The following is a 6,635-nucleotide window of genomic DNA, read 5'->3' as shown; positions in this document are numbered from 1 at the left end:
GATATCATTTTGCACTCCTTACCATCGTGCTATGATCAATTCCGCATGACATATCATATGAACAAGGAAGAGGTCACCCTCAGCAAACTTCAGGGACTTCTCAAGACCGCAGAAACAGGTCTTAAGGGGAAGTCGGTTGCTATCACTCCTACTCCAAACTCAACTCCGGTTTTGGTAATCGGGAAAAGTCGAGGGAGGAAGAGAAAGAGATCTTCGAAGGGTACCAAGGCTCGGACCCTTGATGGCTCTTCTTCAAGTGGAACCAAGAAAGGTTTCATTACTCCTTCTTCTGACCCAAAAGAGGCTGAATGCTTCTATTGCCATGAAAAAACTCATTGGAAGCGGAACTGCCCAAAGTACCAACAGGATGTGAAGGATGGGAAAGTCAAACCCAACCATGCAAGTATTTACACTATCATTTCTAATAACTCACCCCATTCTAAATCTTGGGTCCTTGATACCGGTTGTGGTATTCATATTTGTTGTGACTTGCAGGGACTAAGAAGAAGTGAGAATGTGGAGCAAGGAAGAATAAACTTGATCATGGGGAACAGGAAAGCTTCACCTGTCACCAAGATTGGAGTTTATACTTTATCGCTAAGTAGTGGGTTTAGTTTAGATTTGAATAAGTGTTGTTACTCGCCAGGAATGGCAAGAAATATTATTTCCTTTCATGCTTTGTACAAACAAGGGTTTACCTTTTCGTTTAATAATGAAGTTGGTTCTATTGATGGTTTCTTTAATAATGTTCTTTATTTTAAAGCATTACATTGTGATGGTGTGTATGAAGCTGTGTCTGTTGTAGATAACTTAGGAAATAATGTTTTGTGTATTGATTCTACTACTAATAATAACTTGGATAAAGCATCATTATGGCATTGTCGTCTTGGACATATAAGCAAGAAACACATAGGCCAACTCCAAAAGGATGGAGTCTTGGAGTCGTTTGACCTAAAGTCAAATGATAGTTGCGAATCATGCTTACTTGGAAAAATGACAAAGTCACCCTTCACAGGCTCGTGTGAAAGGGGTGAAGGTTTGTTGGACCTTATACACACGGATGTGTGTGGACCATTCAAACATGCCACAAGGGATGTTAATCGCTATTATTTGACTTTTACTGATGATTACAGTAGATATGGATATGTCTACTTAATCAAGCATAAGTCAGAGACTTTCGAGAAGTTTAAGGAATTTAAACAGGAATTCGAGAATCAATTGGGCAGGAACATTAAGATGCTTCGATCCGATCGGGGTGGTGAGTATCTTAGTTCAGAGTTCCTCGACTATCTAAGGGAATGTGGGATTGTCTCACAATTGACACCTCCCAGGACACCGCAGTTGAATGGTGTGGCTGAGAGGCGTAATCGAACCTTGTTGGACATGGTTCGTTCCATGATGAGTCGAGCTTCGCTACCAATCTCATTCTGGGGGTATGCCTTAAAGACTGCCGCCCATATCCTTAATCTAGTCCCTACAAAGAAAGTTGCCAAAACTCCTCACGAGGTGTGGACTGGTAAAGTACCTAAACTAGACCACATCAAGATTTGGGGTTGCGAGGCTTTCGTGAGACGCGAGACTCATGATAAGCTCGAACCCCGAAGCGAGAGGTGTATTTTTATCGGCTACCCACAACAGTCCTTTGGTTACCTCTTCTACAGACCTAGTGACAATGTGGTCTTTATAGCAAGAAGAGGAGTCTTTCGAGAAAGAGAGTTTATAAGCCAAGGAGACAGTGGGAGGCAAATTGATCTTGAAGAAATTCAAGAGTCAAGTGGTGATGGAACTTCAAAATCTAGCCCTCAACTTGAGGAGGGAACTCCTGTTGAGCCAATTGACGAATCTGTACCTCTGAGGCGTTCCACGAGAGTTAGGAGTGCACCTGAGCATTACTATGGATTCCATATTACTGCAGAAGGTGAGACACTTATTAGTGATGGAACACTAGTAAGTCAAGATGACCCTAACAGCTACGAGGAAGCCATGGCAGGCCCTGAGTCTGCTAAATGGAAAGAGGCTATGGATAGCGGGATACAATCCATGTATGACAATCAAGTTTGGAACTTGGTTGTGAATGTACCAGGTCGAAAGACTGTAGGGTGCAAATGGGTCTTCAAGAAGAAGACCGACATGGATGGTAAAGTACACACTTATAAGGCTAGACTGGTTGCAAAGGGCTTCTCTCAAATTCCTGGAGTGGATTATGATGAGACCTTTTCTCCGGTAGCCAAGATTAAGTCTATTCGGGTTCTGTTAGCCATAGCCGCATTTCATGACTATGAAATTTGGCAAATGGATGTCAAAACCGCTTTCCTTAATGGAAAGTTGGCTGAAGATGTTTACATGAGTCAGCCAGAGGGTTTTGTCAGCAACGAGTACCCTAATAGAGTGTGTAAGCTTGAGAAGTCCATTTATGGATTAAAGCAAGCACCTCGCAGATGGAATCTTTGCTTTGATGAAAAGGTCAAGGAATTTGGCTTTTCTAGGAGTGAAGATGAATCTTGTGTGTATGTCAAGGCTAGTGGGAGTATAGTTAGCTTTTTGGTATTGTATGTGGATGACATACTACTCATAGGAAACGACATTCCAACCCTGCAGGAAGTAAAGTCCTGGCTTGGAAAGTGTTTCGCTATGAAGGACCTTGGTGAAGCTGCCTATATTTTGGGGATAAGGATCTTGAGAGATCGGAGTAAAAGACTAATTGGACTTAGTCAAAGTACCTACTTGGATAAGGTGCTGAAGAGATTCAGAATGCAAGACTCCAAGAAAGGCGAATTGCCCATCCAGAGTAACGCCAAACTGAGTAAGACACAAAGCCCTAGCACTGAGGCTGAGATAGCACAAATGAGTCGAGTACCTTATGCTTCGGCTGTAGGATCGATCATGTATGCTATGACGTGTACTCGACCTGATGTAGCTTTTGCCCTGAGCATGGTTAGCAGGTTTCAGGGGAACCCTGGCAAGGCACACTGGACTGCGGTAAAGAATATTCTCAAGTACCTACGAAGGACTAAGGACTGGGTCCTTACCCTCGGTGGGAGTGATGACTTGAGAGTTGTAGGGTATAGTGATGCTAGCTTCCAGACTGATAGGGATAACTTCCGCTCTCAGTCGGGCTAGGTCTTTACCCTAAATGGAGGAGCAATTTCTTGGAAGAGTTCCAAGTAAGAGACAGTGGCAGATTCTACTTGTGAATCAGAGTATATTGCAGCTAGCGAGGCGGCAAAGGAGGCGTTATGGCTGAGGAACTTCATTGGAGACCTTGGAGTTGTACCAGCTATTAAAGAGCCAATGGAAATTTTCTGTGATAGTGAAAGTGTTGTTGCCTTAGCCAAGGAACCAAGGGATCACGGGAGATCCAGACACATCGACAGAAAATACCATTTCATCAGACATCGGATCGAAGAAGGACTCCTCGTGGCAAAAAGGGTATCATCAGATGAGAATCCGGCAGATCCCCTCACGAAGGGACTGACTCGGGTTAAGCATCTCCAGTATGCTCGGAGCATAGGGCTGAAGGATGATATTAGATTTAGTAGTTAGATAACCTCGAAATTTGTAAAGTGTAATTGACATCTGATGATGAATAAAAGTGTTTTATTTATGAGTAAAGTGTTGCTAGAGGTCTTGGACAAGGCTACAACAATCATGAGTGCTCAAAAGTTCTGAGCATTGGACTCAACCCACGCTCACTGGAATCACTTCATGGAATTCTATCTCGAGTGATCGTGAGACGGTAATATCATATAAGTCTTTAAACCTAGAGATATGATTTGTTACTTACAAGTTGGTTATGCATTGATTGTACGAAAAATGCATTGGTAACTCGATGTTATAAATCGCGCTCTTGTGTGTAATTCAATGAGTAGTAGAACAAACATATGAGTCGAAGTTTCTCTGTTCCTTCTTGGATTAGAAGCTGATATCTGGGCCCCTCGATGATTTTGTTTGACCTATGTACCGGGCCCGGTCAGAACTAAATTGATGTGTTCAATGAAGTTCTTTATCAAACAAATCGGAAATCGGGAAACAAACTGTTGGACAATAAGTAAGACATTGTTCCGTGTATTTGTCCGACTGATATCTAGAACAGAGGATTATATGATCACTTATCTTAAATGGCGTACCATCATCTTCTCAGTTTCGAGAAACCTTGTAAAGAGCTACGATTGCCGATCGGTTTCTGAAGTCATATTTGCAGTAATAGTTATTAGACTTATCCAAGTGGGAGACTGTTGGATAAGGTGTCTAAGTCCATAACTATTTCTGGTATGTACTTGACCCGACTCGGCATGGTCCATTTGGGTTGCATGGCATCATGCAATTGGATAGACTAAATGAGAGAAATAACACTTGGAGATTATTAATATATTATAAGTTCTAATATATTAATAATATTATTTGATTAGTTTGATCAAGAATTAATTTAGAATTAATTATGTGATCAAAAGATAACTAATTAAATATATGGGTTGATTATGTAAATCATCCATATCTTGTATAGTGGGCTAAAAGGCTCTATGGACTATCAAGTTGGGTTCCACCCATAGGATGCTCCATGGATGCTCCATGGGAGTTACAAACCCATGGGTCATGGAAATGAAGAGTCATGACACATTAGGGTGTAACCCTAGATGTGTCAACACTATATAAGTAACATGTTCTCCACCTAAAATCGGTTACACTAAGAAACAAGAGGGCTTGGCCGATTTTTGAGAAGTGTGTTCTCTCATAAGTTCTTCCAAGAGCATTTGGTGTTGTGTGAAGCATTTGAGGCATCACACTTGGGGTGCTAGGCTCACAAGGTTTCAAGGAACACAAACAACAACAAGGTAAGTTATTCTATCTATACTTTAAGTTAAAATTGTTCCCCATGTATGCTAGATAGGAATATAACCTTGGAATTCAACTTTGCATGATAATTAGACAAACATAGATCCAAGTTTATTAGGGTTGCATGTACACTTAGGAAGTGTTAGAATGCTCAAAACCCATCAGTTTCTACGTCTTATCTTATAGTTTATGATTATATTATAAACTTTCAATTGCCTTCTGCATAAAACGTTAGGACATAGGAGGGTCAAGGGAATTTTAGTATCGAAGGCTTGTAGATGGTTAGGATCCAGGGATGCATTTAAGGATGAGAAGTTAGGATAGAGAATCACCATTCTAGGGTCAGTAGTTGTAATTTAGAGATTCATAAGTATTGAGTTGGGATTCAGGTTTGTCTTGAAGTTTGATTGCTCCGTCTCGGGAGGGTTGTTCTGCGTATGTTATTCATTTCATGGTTAAGTATGGTAATAGCTAGTAGGGACGGTTAAGTTGTGTTTTGGTTTTGCCACCAGTAGGTAGTGGTTAGTGTCCCAAGTGGGGGAGAATTGGGAATTCTCAGATGGAGCATCGGGCATTGAGGGTTTTGTATGTTGCTGTCCGGGTAACAGTTTCCCGAGAGGGTGAGCGATCAACATGAGGTCTAGAGTTAGGTCGGGATTATAGTTTGCAGATTGGATCCAGAGTTCAAACTCCGAGTAGAGGAGAGATGGTCATTCATGAACAGGGCACAAGGATAGGTTCAAGGTTTTGATCAACAAATTTAGGGTGGCCCGGATGAACTGAAGGCCAACGGGGCGTACCAATTAGGCCGAAGGCTCGGAGAACGGTCCAGACAAGCTGAAGGCCCGGAGAGGCGGTCCAAACATGATGAAGGTTTTTTAGAGTGGTCCAGATAGGCTGAAGGCCCTGTGAGGCGATCCTGACATACTTAACACTCTGTATGTATTTTGTTAGGTCTACGTTTTGGTATTGAGCATGCTGCTTTGTAATGATAACCAGTGGAACCGTATGTTTTATGTGCTTGCTGGTTATCACCTATGAATCCCCTCAGGGACTGTCGGTGGTCATGTAGGAGAGCTTGGAGACTTTTGAGTAGCAACCTGTCCCAAGAAGGGAATCATGCGTGGTAGAGTTTTAGTATTGCGATGCTGGTTTGGTGATGTGAGGAACGTTAGTTAGGCCTTTTGGGCAGCGGAGGAAGGTGGGTACCTTCAGTCCCAAAGGAATGGGCCACTGACAAGAAGACGACAACGTCGATAGGTTATCAGAAGCGTTACAGTCATAGGCTGTGGGCCTAATGATCGTAAAGATTCATTCATTCTACTTGTGGTTTTCTTGGGACTGACGCGTTGATGGGATTGGCAAGTCGTAAGTCCGTTGGTTGGATAAAGGAAGCAGTAAGGACTGAGGGGAGTATCAGTCAGGTATCAAAATTAATCCGTGGAATGTTTGCCCCAAATTCCTACATTTTTGCAAGTTGTTCGAGAATGGATGTAATGTGGAAGTTCTCGTTGATCATCTTCTTTCGTCGCTCCGGAGATTGGTAATGGCATGGTAAAGAGTCAAAGGTTATACTAAGGTTTTGGTGTATCATATGGATTCAGATTGTGAAAGGTTCTCTATTGACATGTTTGAGGGTCTTCTCTACATGATTTGTGGTAGTTTCGGTCAGAAGCTTGGGGTAGATTTATGAACGGCCATTTCGAGATGGCATATAGTGGAAACTTGCATTGGGGATCACAAGTGAATCCGTGTGAGGCATGAACTCTGGAGGTCAGTGAGGTAAATGGGGGGAACCTTTT

This window comes from Lactuca saligna, chromosome 4 (genome assembly GCF_052625555.1).
Source record: "Lactuca saligna cultivar CGN05327 chromosome 4, ASM5262555v1, whole genome shotgun sequence".
NCBI lineage: Eukaryota > Viridiplantae > Streptophyta > Magnoliopsida > Asterales > Asteraceae > Lactuca > Lactuca saligna.
This window is presented reverse-complemented; position numbering follows the sequence as displayed.